At 44.7% G+C, this 15,641-nt stretch overlaps 1 long non-coding RNA gene across 1 annotated transcript; it reads left to right on the top strand.

Annotated features, from left to right (window-relative positions):
- The first annotated feature begins 14,313 nt into the window (after nucleotides 1-14,313).
- On the top strand, nucleotides 14,314-15,323 carry LOC119324591. Its single transcript, XR_005157040.1, has 3 exons — nucleotides 14,314-14,429; nucleotides 14,536-14,669; nucleotides 15,250-15,323. It is a non-coding gene; the product is annotated as an uncharacterized LOC119324591 (long non-coding RNA).
- Nucleotides 15,324-15,641: the final 318 nt, after the last annotated feature.

The raw sequence follows: 15,641 nt of genomic DNA on the forward strand, positions 1-15,641 counted from the left end.
ACCGAGGTGGAATATGGTGGAAGGGGGCACCGCACACGGCTAAGGAACGATCCGTAGATCAACTTGTGTGTCATGGGGTGCCTCCCTGCCCCCGTATATAAAGGAGCAAGGGGGGAGGAGGCCGGCCCTAGGAGGGGGCGCGCCAAGTGTGGAGTCCTACTAGGACTCCCTAGTCCTAGTAGGATTCCACCTCCCTTGTTGGAGTAGGAGAAGGGGGAAAGAGGGGGAGAGGAGGAAGGAAAAGGGGGGCGCACCCCTTGTCCAATTCGGACCAGAGGGGGGCTGCGCGCCTCCTTCCTTTCGGCCTCTCTCTTCTATTCCCGTATGGCCCAATAAGGCCCATATACTCCCCGGCGAATTTCCATAACTCTCCGGTACTCCGAAAAATACCCGAATCACTCGGAACCTTTCCGAACTCCGAATATAGTCGTCCAATATATCGATTTTTACGTCTCGACCATTTTGAGACTCCTCGTGATGTCTCCGATCTCATCCGGGACTCCGAACTCCTTTGGTACATCAAAACTCATAAACTCATAATATAAGTGTCATCGAAACCTTAAGCGTGCGGACCCTACGGGTTCGAGAACTATGAACACATGACCTAGAACTATTCTTGGTCAATAACCAATAGCGGAACCTGAATGCCCATATTGGCTCCTACATATTCTACAAAGATCTTTATCGGTCAAACCGCATAACAACATACTTTGTTCCCTTTGTCATCGGTATGTTACTTGCCCGAGATTCGATCGTCGGTATCCAATACCTAGTTCAATCTCGTTACCGGCAAGTCTCTTTACTCGTTACGTAATGCATCATTCCCTAACTAACTCACTAGCTACATTGCTTGCAAGGCTTATAGTGATGTGCATTACCGAGAGGGCCCAGAGATACCTCTCCGACAATCGGAGTGACAAAACCTAATCTCGAAATACGCCAACCCAACATGTACCTTCGGAGACACCTGTAGTACTCCTTTATAATCACCCAGTTACGTTGTGACGTTTGGTCGCACCCAAAGTGTTCCTCCGGTAAACGGGAGTTGCATAATCTCATAGTTACAGGAACATGTATAAGTCATGAAAAAGCAATAGCAACATACTAAACGATCAAGTGCTAGGCTAACGGAATGGGTCATGTCAATCACATCATTCTCCTAATGATGTGATCCCGTTAACCAAATGACAACTCATGTCTATGGCTAGGAAACTTAACCATCTTTGATTCACGAGCTAGTCAAGTAGAGGCATACTAGTGACACTATGTTTGTCTATGTATTCACACATGTATTATGTTTCCGGTTAATACAATTCTAGCATGAATAATAAACATTTATCATGATATAAGGAAATAAATAATAACTTTATTATTGCCTTTAGGGCATATTTCCTTCACAGGATGCCAGGGTCGTTGCTAGTCTGGGTATCATGGTGGGAAAGACCGAGCGAGTGGATATGGCATTTACTAGAGCTCATGGGGTTGCTCGCTTGTTGGTCAATATTTTGGACATTGAGTTTGTGCCGGACGTGGTTAAGTGGGCCTATCGAGGTCAGGTTTACAACCTTGAGATTGAGTTTGAGGATGACAGCCTCTTTACTGAGGCACCTCCTCCCATTGATGATGATATGCACGAGGGTGATGATGGTACGAGAGGGAAGGAGACTCCGGCCGCTGAGCCTAGGCGTGAGTTGGGCAAGGAACCGGGGTCGGCAGCTCAGACGACCGGAGGAGGGACGGCGCCTACTGCTTCTGTGCCGTCCACTACTTTGAGGTTTGGTTCTTTTCAGCCCGCTACTGCACCTCTGAGACTATGGAGCGAGCGGGTGGATCTCTTGAGGCTTTTGAGCACTCTTTACCTGCGTTGGACTTTGAGGACCTGGGAGTGGAGGGTTCTGGCGTGGAGGGGGGGTCTGGAGATAGTGTTTTCGCCTCCCTCGGATTGTGTTGAGACGGCTGAGTTATAGGTGGGCGTTCCGACCTTGTCAGGGGGTACGTGGCTGGTGGCGCCCCCTTCTCCTCGTGCTCCGATCGGTGCTACCGGGAGAGAGGAGGAACCTTCGGAGGGGGGGCCGGGACAGGTGGCCCCGGCACCCTCTTCTCCTTGCGCTGGGACGGTACTGCAGGTGGCAGGACCGGTGTCTGGAGCGGGCTTGCGGCAGGTGGCCTCGAGGCCCTCTTCACCTTCGGGGCCCAGGGAGATCGCCCCGCCCGCGGCACCGATGAGCACTCCTGGCATGCGGCCTGGGGTGGATGGGGAGCGGAGGCAGGTGGCCCTTGCTTCACCATCAGCTGATTCGGCGCCCTCTTCCGGTCGCGGGGACCAGGTGAGTGTTCAGGGAGTGACAGGAGGTCACTCCCCGGACAAATTCGCGCGGGAGGAGGTTATTCGGTTCGGTGGGATTCCGGACCAGGAGTCTGAGGGCCGACCGCTGAGTTGTCGGCTTCAGGGCCGTCCGGAGGTGGATGACATGCAGCAGCGCTGTGCCGCGAGAGCGGCAAAGCTTCGTGACGTTCAGGTCACTACTGGTATGTACGTGAATACGTCCAATACTATCATGCATTTTTCGAATAATGAGATTGTTGATAAGGCAAACCAATTAGGAATTTCACTTGGTAGTAATGAGGGTGAAGTTTCTAATTCCGTAAATGATTTGCTTGATCTAGAAGCCGAGAGGGCTTTAGAATTGATTCGTAAGTTAGTCGCTGTCAAACCCATGAACGATTCCGAGATTGATGCTTTGGGAGTTCGGGTGCTCGATAACTTTTGTGATGATCTCGCGCCTCCCCTCCAGGAGCCGGAGGAGGAGGAAGAGAATGTTAACTTGGAGGTAGCTAGACCCCAGGAACGGGGAGTGCGGACCGGGTGGGCACAAGGACTAGTCCTAAGCGCAAGTGGAAGCGCAAGATATACCCGATGTCCGCGGTTCGTAGGAGTGCATATTTGGAGTGTGCGCAAAGTCTTCGGGAACCTTCCATGTATATGCCATGGGTCTACTGAATAAGGCCATTAGTGAACCACCGTGGGCATCCTTGACCAGGATCACGAAGGATAACGAAGGTGGTACTGGCTTAATGGGACCGGCGGGGTGGGGGGGTGGGGGGGTGGTTGATTGGTCATTTTTTGGAACACATCAGTCACAAGGACAAGTATGGGGAGAGCGGATGGCCCTGCGAGGAGAGCCAGAGTAGCATAAGAGTATCATGCATCGTTAACTAAGCAAAAAGAGGATGTGTCGCTGCAAAAAAAAATCTGATAAAGGGCATTTTTATGGACTCAAAATGTAGCATCAAGGGGATATATGAGCATCGTCCAACCTCTGCATAACTAAGATGCACACATCCAAAAACAAACAAACACAAAGCAGATAAAAAATACAACATGTAAGCAACAGTAGGATCATATAAGACCGACACTATGCCTATGTGAAAGGAGGTGGTGCACCAATCCGGAGATTATGCTGCCACCGATGCTGGGTGAAGACCACCCTGGCCACCCACTCCAACCGCGTACACAATGTATTATGTTTCGCTGCAATTAAGAATGTGAGAGAAGATTACAGTATCATAGCACATGAAATAAGAAAAGTTAATAAAAAAAAAACCGCAGCAACAACTTTGTATGAAGATTTTACAAATATATAAAAAATAAGAGTACAATAATAATATATCATGTACGATATGATAGTAGTTTATGATATTATCCACTACGAGATTTCTAACCCGTGGATGTAGCACGCTTGCTGTACTCTCTGATTCCCAAGCAAAGCAGTAACTGGGGCACTGGGTTAATTTCACTTGACCCTTGCTTCACTTTGGAGAAATCACTCACTTCGGAGAAGTCTATCTCATGTGTGTGCTTGCGTGCGGCCGGCGCCTTTGTCCACTTGGCACTTCTCACCTCAACCAGCTTCCCAGCAATGGCGAGCAGTAATCGATCACTGACCAGAAAGCGGAGGCATCCTGGTCTGAATCCAGCTGCACGCCATCATGCTTATTTTCATTGTTCCGCGTGCGAAAGCTGCTAAAGGCAGCCGCCGGCATGCTATTAGTATTATTATTTTTTGCGGCATGCTATTAGTAATTATTAATTAGTAACCTTGTAAGGTTGTCTAAATAAAATAAGGATCTGCATCCCCACTTGCAAAAGCCTGCATCCTAGTAGCAATTCCTTATGCCTTTCACTCGGCCCGACGAATATGAGTCGCAATTGCAGGGTAGCTATATATTCATGCATTCCTCTCTGATAGTCTGCTCCTCTTCCTCTTCTGCAACTATATCATTCTGAGGCCTGGAATAATTTGAAGCTAGCTTGACTTCTTGCAGGTCGGTCACATCAATCCAATACATCGACTTCCTATCCTTCTTCTTTTCTGGGATTTTTCCTGTGCACTGAACGGTCTAACTTTTTATTGATATCACCTTCTTCGTTCATATTGCCCATCGGATTGACTTGGTGGATCGATTACTCACCGAACAGGAATTAATGAAGAGTCGCCGGGAACAACTTCTTAATGACGACATTTGGCCGGAGGTGGCGTATGTTAACGCCTATGCTGTGTTCATGGGTTATCTATCCATGGCCACCAAGGGCTTGGGTTTCCTGATACTTACTTGGACGACTGTTGTACTTCTCGGTGGCTTTGTCTCTAATGTCAATAAGAAGGACTTTTGGTGTTTGACATTCATCACCCTTGTACAGACAGCTGGGTTAGTATTTCATCAACATTTTACTCATATCTTTCTTGTTTAGACCATAACACATACTCCCTCCGTCCGGAAATACTTGTCATACAAATGGATAAAATTGGATGTATCTAGAATTAAGATACGTCTAGATACATCCATTTCCCCGACAAATATTTCCGGACGGAGGGAGTACTACATTTCTTCTTCTTTAATTCAATTCATACATTCTTTTGCTCCAATATATATGAAAGTAGGTTTTCACTAAAATGATTATGATAGATCTCCCATGTAGTTGTAGGTTTATCTCTACTTAATTTTATAGTGAGTAACATTATCCCACAAGCCCACATAAGTTCCTCGGTGCTAGTAAGTATCATTATCTTTTGGAAAATAATAAGTGATTGTTCTACTTGAGGGAACTTGTTCGATTGAACTAAATGGCAGGGCAAAAGTTTACAAACTTACGCTTCAGTTAAAAATGTTAGAATTCGCATGTTGAAACGTCCTTCTAAAGGAGGAAACGTTGCCCCTACTTTCGGATGTCGTCGGTCTAGTCAAGCAACCTCGTAGAACACTAGTACCTATGACACACATTCCCAGATTCCAGCGGCGCCAACATAGAGCGAGCGCTACGGCAACTGCCATGGCATGGCCTGCTGGCAGGTCGCAGCCACTGAGCAGGATGTGGAGCTTGTTTATGATGATGTTGGCGGAGGTTACGAAGGGGAACTGCATGACCTTGAAATATTGAGTGTATGAAAATAAGTATGCTGATGGAGAGGCTGCAGTAGGGCCATGCGCTCCGCCACCTCGTTGACCAAGATGAAGAGGGCCAGCGCCCAGTCACCGGTGAGTAGGACGTTGCTCTCCGTGTCCGGGATCGATGGTGCTATTAGGATATCATTTTTTTTTGCCATGACTTGTGAAATATCATCTCTTCGGAACTCGTACAGGGTAAATAAAGTTCCCTTCAACTGGCACTCCGAACAGAGATTTGTAGTATTTTGGTAATATACTTTTTGAGCTCCTCTTGACCATCGATCCGCCCCTCGTCTTGTTGGAGACTATAAATACAGTTTTCCTTATGCCGCCCATTGGCGATCAATTGAAAGTATCTTGTATTACTATCACCCATCAAGATGAAATCAGCTTTGGATCTCTGGTAGTATTTGATCTCCTATTCTTGCAAAAGACATGCAACCTTCTCATTACATTCATTTTTCAACTCAATCTCTTGTTGAGATAAGGTGCGCGTCTCTACTATTTTGTCGAGGTCTTCAGTAATGGTAGAGAGCCGCTGTTTTTCTTTTTTATATATCATGTTTGTATGTTTCGCCCATCCAGTGAGGTGTTTCCTCGTCACCCTTATTTTGAAGTTCCATCTTTGAATAGGCGTATGACCAATGGCATGCTTCTCGCAAACATTCTTGATTATGTCTACAAATCCATTCTAATGCAGCCATCCCAATTCAATTTTGAAAGGGCAACGCGTGGTTCGGTTCGTAGAGTTAGAATCGAGAATGATGGGTGCATGATCCCGTAACGCCTCGATACGCTCTAGGCCTCGCACAATTACTAAAGGAAATTTTAGTTTCCATTCGTTATCCATGAGTACCCTATCGAGTTTCTCGTATGTCGGCACAGATCGATTATTAGCCCAGGTGAACTGACGCCCCAACATACAAGCCTCCCGAAGATCGAAACTGTCTGTCACAACATTGAACATAAAAGGCCAATGTGTGTCTATTTTTCTCTTGTTATTACCTAAAGATATTAAAGTCCCCGTCAATGAGCATTGGATATGGGTTATCCTTAGCCAGGTTCACCAATTCAAGAAGGAAGGCCGATTTATGCTCATCTTGGGTAGCCCCATACATTGCGACCATGCTCCATGTCAAATTATCAGCTTAGTTTCGTAAGTGAAATTTGATATGGAATTGACCGATCGAAAAATCCAACAAGTCCATGGATGTGGTTTTTACCCCAAGAAGGATTCCTCGAGACATTCCACGAGCTGGTATATTATGCCATGTCTAGTCAAAACCACCTGATAGGTGATCAAGGACATGCGGGCGAAGGGTCATATTTACCAGGCTGAGCAAATTGCCAAACAATCCAACCCATGTTTGCGCAGACAATCACCAACGTGTTTATGTTTAGCCATGTCTGAGAGACCTCTGGTATATCAAAACATGCCTCTCTCATGTGGAAACTAGGGTTTGCGTGGAACATTTCGCCTTCTTGGGCAATATTTGTTTATTTTTAGAGGAATGCTATTTAGATTTCCATGAAGACGCTGTGAAATCAAAGAACATGGACCTAGATCTTGCGTCTTCCAGAACAACCTCGGTAACATCAACCAAGTGAGAGACAAGCGGACCATCATATTTAGTGTCCATTATATCATCCTCTGTTTCGGGGTTAGGTAGGGCATTATCACACTTTGGAGAAACTTTAAACGGCCAATCCTCATATGTTTAAGTGCCTCAACCAATGTATTAATCATATTATCATTCTTTCCCATAGATTTATCAACGTTTCTCACTACCATGTCGACGTAAACTTGATTGCACCTATTTTCACGCATATTTTGCTTTTATTTTGAATTTGACCAAGTCGTTGTTGTTGCTCCACGGTCCACCATCGTCTAAGGGCTTCGTGTGGGCATGCTTGGGCACTTACATGGCCACACCAAATACTTCTTAGTGTTATGTGCGTCAAATGGGCCCTCGCGAGGGTCATTTTTTATGAGCTGGAAGCGCGTCACTTAGAGCAAGTATAACGCTAGCAGCTTTGTAGCCCGCTTACATGGCAATTTTGTTTACATGAAGGAGAGAGACATGAAAAAATGAGAGGAGTTGGCTCTAATGTAAGAGCCTAGGTATATGCGGATTCCTAGACCGATACAATAAATATAAAGAAGGAGATAAAGAGAAGATAAAATAGTAGTACTCCTATAGTCAGTCTTATAGCCAAAGTTATTATATAAGTGGCTATAAGTGGTGGCTCTATATGACATGGCAACATCATATAGCTAGCAATTGGCTATACTAACATGCTCTTAGCGCACTCTCAGCAGCCTTCACATGTCGCATGCCGGGCATTCACTCAGGATTTATTTATTTTTTAATATGCGTTTTCGGGGTTTAGAATGCTTTTTTGTTTGGCTTTACGGTTTTCTTCCGATTTCCCTAAATTTTGGAGAATTTTTTTAAAAAAAATTACACAAAAAATGCATGTTTTTCTCTTTCATGAGAGGCACGTATTTGCCTCAAGTGAAGGCACAAATTTGCTTAGGCAATAGGCACAACAGTGCCTCTTCCAACAGAAAATATGCAATTTTTTTGGTTTCAGAAGAGGCACAGATTTGTTTTTGCGAGAAGCACAGTTGCACCTCTCTAAAATGGAAAAACATGTTTTTCTTTCATTTCATGAGAGGCACATATTTTCTTTCACCAGAGGCCTAGTTGTGCCTCTCGGGAAAGAAAAAATAATTTTTTTATTCACCAGAGGCACCGATTTGCTTCCGCAAGAAGCATTGCTATGCCTTTTGAAAAAGAAAAGAAATAAAAAAAGCATGCTTTCGCTCCAGTTTTTTCCATTAATGTTTTTCAGGTTCTTTTCGTGAACAAAGAAGTTCGTCGAAACCTAATAAGGGCATCTCCAATGCTGAACCATAAATTTGTTCCAGCATCCGTCCGAGGATAGGGGAGGACCAGTCGACGGACACTGATGCCGTAGGTGGCCATCCAATGTTGTTCTCATAGATTTCAACCACTATTTGAACTAACCGCATGAAATCCATGCAAACACAGTGAATTTTCATATAAGCCGGGCCAAATACATTACATTTTAGACATTTTTCATATAAACCAAACAAAATTCATTACATTTTCCAGATAAACCGGACTGATCCTAATCTAAATGATAGCCGGCACCCGTTCCCTATGTCCGCCATGAGCCCCCAAAACTGAAGCTTTGACTATTGGCTTCGCCTTCTCTAGTTCCGCTGCAGCGCTCTCCAGCTCCGCTTCCAGAGGCCCGGGATGTGAAGCTATCCACAATCACGTCATCGCCAAGCGGCTAATCGGGTGTTGATGCTTAGCCCACTAAGCTTGCCTTCAACAGAAGGGGAGGAGCGGTGGCCTTCTTGGTACCCAAGCGGGGCGACCTACCATGCACTACTCTCCCTCACTACCGGCGGTGCCCGCGGACGTGACGACTTTGTGGTCGTGGCAACGGGGCACGGCCTTTGCGGAGCCGGTGACATCCTCCTCGTCATCGCTCTTGCCCCACAGCTTGTTCGACGCCACATCCATCTCCTTGTAGGCGCCCTCCAAATCCGCCTAATACTAGCACTACTGCCAGTGGTCGTGGCGGATCCCACGGCTGAGCATTAGGACTCGAGCAGTGCTACCTGGTCCGCCACATCCATGTCCGGCGCGATCGTCCTGCCTACGGCGAGCTGCTCCTCCAACTGCTAGTGCTCCTCGAGGAGCTGGAGGTTGTAGGACGCATCGGTCTATGCCCCCCGGGACTGTTCCTCTCTCTCCTTCCGCACCACGTCCATGTGGTGGGCACGGGCCTCGCCGATGGTCATGCTGCAATGCACCGGCGGCAAGGGTGATGCCGGCGAGGCCACTGTTGCTTCCTCCATTGGGACATCATCGGTCTCCGGCTGCCTGCTGGCATGCCAGCCTGCGGCAATGGTGACCACCTCCTACTTCTCCTCCGGCGACAGTCTATCCCGGATAGCTTTGAAGCGCGAGTAGGCCATGGTGGGAGTTGTGCAGAGATTAGAAAGGGATTCGAGGAGAATGACTGCCACTCTAGCCAGGGCTGGAGTTTGTATAGCAGGCGAATGGCAATGGTGGGGGCAGACCAACGGACGGGTGGCGCCAGGGTAGGTTCCTCGGCAATTGTGGTTCATTAATGTGGGTAGCAGAGGGACGGATAGACGGCCGTGGTGTCGTTTGATCACGGAGGAGTCGCCTGCACTGGGAATCGGCGTGGGCGGCGCTCTGCTGGCCGGCGAGCAGTCACAATGTCGGCGCCAGTGAGAAGTCATGTCAGCTCTGGTTGGGCATGAATGCGGAACTGACGCTATGGGCGGCGCTGACCGTTTTTGTTGGGAAGTGCATGCGGGCGAGGGAAAAGATTTTTGGTGGGCCAGGGTAGTTAGGAGCAGGCGTGGCAGTTGTCCGGATGCCTACAAAGCCCCCCGGTTTGTCTCCTGTTTGTGGGCGGCGGATCGATAGAGCCCTGCGTTGGATGGCATAACACATCCATACTGCGCCGTCCGGATGTATGTCTATGGTTTGAGGGTGGGCATTGAAGATGCCCAAACATGAGATCTATTTTCGAAGATCTTGATGCGAGAAATTGAACAGTGAAACCGGTACATGATTTGAACGCACGGTTCAGGGGATAATATGTTTTGAAAAATGAATCTATGACAAACAAGGAAAAACTCTTAAGTTGTGACAAGTGGCGAGCATGCAGTATGCCACTTGTCAGCGCACAGGAAGGTGGGAGCCACCTTTGAAAAATTTCTGTAATTTGAGCATTGTGTTGTGTGCCCAATTAAGCCCACGTGAAAGACAACCGGTCATTAGGGGTGTGGGCGTGTGCCCATTTACAAGTACTACTTGTTATAGCATCGGCAGTGATTTTGACATTGCGAACTATGGTGTTATCTTTATTATATCTGACCCAAGAAACTGTAAAACAGGATCTTCGATGTTAGTACGAATGAGAAACTGGTCTACATGAAGAAGGCAGCCCGAGGGCTGGTAGCTGGTGTTACATCGGGCGTGGGATACCCAGCTATTGCATGCTACTGGTTCGCATTGTTTTTTGCGATGATTCAGGTAGTGATATTTGCTGCACTATTGTGTCCTCTGGCAATTATCTACATGTTTGGGATAGTGATTTCTGGAGGGATTTCACTGTGGCGTCTGATAGAGCACGATTGGGGGGGCAGTTCAGGTGAAGTACCATCCAACCTGCCGCCAGCAATGACCACCTTATACGTCCTTGCTGTGCTACAGTCTTTTATCTTCTGCTATAGGTTTGTTCTGCGTTGCATGCAGAAGAGGATGGCTAAGCGAATAGCCACTAAATGTGATGCCTCAGGAGTTGAATTATATTACAACTACTTGCGTGAAACAAGGAGAGGATGCGAGAAGGACCCGTCGTTTGCAAAGGAAAGGAACCACATCACATATGCCATAGAGAAGATCGGTTCCAATTCACCCGTTGACTGCGTTTCTGGAATAAAGATGTTGTACACAACCATATGCACGGTGGAGACGCAACTAAAGGTCACGCGATGCAGAATGGTCCGCCATCGGCTACTGGACATTGCCACTAGCCAGCGGATGCTGATGAAACATCTAGTTGTGTCTGCATCATCCTCCAGACACATACTGCAGAAACTATTAGAGACTCTGGATTCAAGAGGACTACATGACACTGAGACAAGGCATCAGGCCGCGAAGATAGTTGAGTGCCTTGCATTGGACATTAATTTGGAACTGTTCCCCTGGGGGATTGAGCACATATCTTCCTTGATTGGGACATTTGAAGAGTACAGTATAGCAGAGCCGTACCACAGAGACTCTTTATATGATGAACATGAGCAGCACTGGAAACTGCATGTTAGTCATGAGCTCCCTTTATTATTCAGCACAGCCCCGCAGGAATACAAGAAGTTATTACTGCGAGGCATGTGTATCCTCCGGAAGCTTGGAGCAAACAGAAACAACTGTAGAGTCATCATCGACACCCCAGACCTGGTCTCCAAGATAATGGCGCCTATCACCTCTGACCTACTACACAGCACAAAAGATGATCATGGTGCATGGTCCGATGTAGTAAAGGGATCTATGGAAGTGATGATTCAATTAAATGATGCTCCAGGAGAAATTGGGGTCAACCTACGTTGTGAAATCTCAAACTGCAAAGAAGCAATCAGCACCCTGTGGATGATTATTAGGTGTGATAAATGTAATGAAAGTATACAGAAGAGAGCCATTCAACTTCTCACACAACTACACATTGGCAGTACTACTGAAAGCAATAACTCCACGGATAATTTTCTCCAAAAAATTGAAAGCAATGAAAGCAACTCAGTAGATTGCGTTGCTGTCAAAAAAGGGAAAAGCATCGGCAGCAGCAGCAGAGAAAAGTTTGTTAGTATGTTGGTGGACATCTTCATGAGTAATAACAAGTATAGCAACAGCACCAGAGGATACACAGGAGTAGCTCTGTCGGAAATATGTTTCCATGGCGGAATTAGTGATGCCACAATTGTCATGCAAACACGTGATGATGTTGTTGATAGTCTCACTAACGTACTTGTGCATGACAAAAACCAGATATGCAGACAATCAGCGGCTGATATCCTCGAGCATCTATGTACTCATTACACCAAAGATGATGAAAGCCTTGACAAACTGAAGATAGCAATGTCCAATGTGATGCCAGAGGTAACCAATCCTTGTCAATATAAAGTAATCATTGTTTCGTTAATTACTGTATATACACTTGAATAATGATAGGTTTTAGACTACTTAAGAATGCTAATTCGTGGCCATAGCAGGTGATTGGAGAAATATTTACCTATGTGGAGAAGGAAGTAGCTCACGGTGATGAGATGAAGAGACAAAGAGACTTTTCTTCAGTTAGCTTTTATTGGGACCTCTACAACTACAAGGACAATACATTTTTCGGTAAACTTAAGAAAGCAGTACTCAAGGTAATTAATCCTTGTCAAATAGTCCCTCCGTCCCACAATATAAGGCGTTTTTGCAGACTAAGTTAGCTTGTAAAAATGTCTTATATATGGGAAGGAGGGAGTAGTTAAGCTTCTTTTCATGAATTATTGTTTGTAAACTTGAACTAGTCTATTTAATAATGTTAATTTATTACCGTGGTAGATTCTTGAAAAAAAACGATGCAAATCATGTAAAGGAAAAAAAGCTAACGAAGAGGAGGGCAGGCTCATCAAACCAGAAGCTGACATAGAAAACCAACTTGTAAATCGCCACGGCAAAGGATCTACCTTTTCTTCCTCATGTCGTCAAAGAAATGGAAAGAAGGTACCCATGGTAGTCGTCCGACCAGTTATGTCAGTGACCTTGCTATCCTCCTTGTTGTGCCTTTCTGGGACTTTCTACGACAGGTCCATTGGTGAATTAGGTCCAGATTTGGCTCCTAAGGTCCATGCATCTAGCTTCCTGGGAAAGCTCCGAGAGTTTGTTGTTCAAAGTTTTGCCCACCTCACGTTTGAAAATTTGTCATTGTACAAGGCTATAGCTACAATAGTCATATCAATTACGAAACATGGGGGAGGCCAGTTCATCAAAAGAGGGGACCTTGAGGGAATGATGCAGGTTCTCTCTAACGCTGCCGAGATGATGTTGGATCTTGACCACTCTATGGTTTTCCGCTCCACAAACAACTCTAAGATCTTGTCATCGAAGCTTCACAGGTGTACTCTCGCATCCCTCGTGAATGACTTGCATGTAAGTGGATGATTTGCCAATAATAAGTTCAGACTTCATTATTTTTTCTTTCTTTCTATGCATGCAATGCAGTATACATTTATGTTATTTCATTATATGCTTCACTTTTGCAGATCATGGTCATGACACAGATGGATTCGGTCAACATCACCAAAGAATCCACCAACATAGGCCCCGAGGGGATGATGTTTGAAGATGCCAAAGCCTCACTGAGTTGTAGACAACCAAAGGAGGTGCACACAAATAATTGTTCTTTCTATGCATGTAGCAAATGACGATTTTATATTTCATTTCATATTGGATTCACTTCTACAGACCATGGGGGTTACACAAATGGATTCTGCTGACATCCGAAAAGAATCAGTCCACATAGGCCTTGACGCAATCATTTTGGAAAGGATCCAAAACTCTGTACGTTGCACACAAACAAAGGAACTACACACAGGGAAAGCTATGCCACGACATAACAAACCAAAGAAAGCGGACACAGAAGTTACCCCACAAGGTACTTCCACTTAACGGTTACCGCCCTTCCTCTTCTGATGCGCATATTTCTTATGTAACTAATTTTGCTCACTGCCATATCATGGAAGATTACATCTGCACGCCCGACGATGTTTCTGTTATTAAGTATATCAAGTCCAAACCTAAAAAATGCAAGTTGGTGGAGATAGATGATTCCTTCTTAACAAAAGCTGATTTGGAATGTCTTATAAATGATGACGTATTCTTGGATGGCAATGTAAGTCTAATCGCATAAAGACTCTCCTACTAAACCATGAATGTATAATCTAACTGTATTTCATGTTTGAATTATAGGTCATAAATGCATACATCTATTGTATAAGTGCTCAAGATTATCTGCAAGAGAGGGCGGGTGGAAAGGTGCATCTAGACAGCACATACATGTCTGCCCTACTAAAGCGAGATGGTGATACAAAGATAGACTTAGCAGACCATAACAACATCGTAAAACAGGTGGATAATTATCTAAAGCATGACATGGTTAGTCCTAACTCCCTACCTATGCATCTATTTAGTATTTAATTTACCCAGCCGTGTCTATGACTAACACAATATTTGTTTCAGCTCTTTCTTCCAATTAACAATCCTAACTCACACTGGTACCTATCGGTTGTCAATGCGAAAAAACGTGAGATACAGGTACTCGACTCACGTGGTAGAACAGACCGGACTGAACTCAATACTACGGTGAGTATTTACTACTTCTGCATTCCATAATACTTTTACTATTATGACTTTGATTATGACTTTGCAGTTCGCTTGCATCGGTGTCTGATACTTTTACTATTAACAGTTGAAAGGACTTAAGAAGCATCTGGACATTGCATCCAAAAGGAAGGGGTTTAACAGAGGTGTGAAGTGGCAAGATCTCGACGTTACAACATGGCAAGTCGTAGAAGAGTTTCAGGAGGATATGCAGAGTGATGGGTATGATGAACACTCATCACGAATCAGAAACTCATTTCCTTCACAGTTTGAGATATCGAACCTTGCTATTTGTGATATAAACCCCAAATTTACACGCGCAAAATAAAACCCCAAATTTCAAATATATTAGTACTCCCTCCGTTCCATAATGTAGCGCATATAGAATTTCCTAAAGTCAAACTTTATAAACTTTGACCAAGTTTGCAGAGAAAATCATATACATCTAGAATACCAAATACATATGCTTATAAAGTTTGATATAAATAGTTTTCTCTAGACATACTTTTATATTATATACATTTGGTATTGTAGATATAAATAGTTTTCTCTGTAAACTTGGTCAAAGTTTATAAAGTTTGACTTTATAGAAAATCTATATGCACTACATTATGGAATGAGGGGAGTAATTCTTTTAAAAACAATATCGATTTTAAAAAGTGGTGCATTTAATTCCCAACAAATTGTAGAACAATTTTACATTAGCCAATGCAGATAGGTAAAACAAACGTGTTCCACCCTTTTATTTTCATTGATTTATCAATAATAAATCCTAAGGCAATATTTTTTTGTAATCTTGTAGCTCATCATGCGGGCTGTTCATGCTTAATTACATGGAATATTGGACAGGAGAAATGATGTCAGACAGTGTCACACAGGTATTTTGTTCAGGTTCACAAAAGGAGTGGGTTGCATCTTAATATTGTTTTCTTAACGAAGCAAATTTGATTTCTACGTTGCAGGAGGATATGAGACAATTTAGGCGGAAATTACTAGTCTTATTGTTCGACTCGGAACTGAACAAGATAAAAAAGAAGTCCAATATATGAACATACTGATGATGAAGAAAATGTACCCAATCGGCCGATATTGTAATTTCGCAGAGCGTACAGCCACCAGATGTAACCGGCAAAAAATTATCCCTACATACCCCTGCCATTCACATCATGCCCACGACTGTTTCACAGGAAAATT

This window comes from Triticum dicoccoides, chromosome 6B (assembly GCF_002162155.2).
Source record: "Triticum dicoccoides isolate Atlit2015 ecotype Zavitan chromosome 6B, WEW_v2.0, whole genome shotgun sequence".
Taxonomy (NCBI): domain Eukaryota; kingdom Viridiplantae; phylum Streptophyta; class Magnoliopsida; order Poales; family Poaceae; genus Triticum; species Triticum dicoccoides.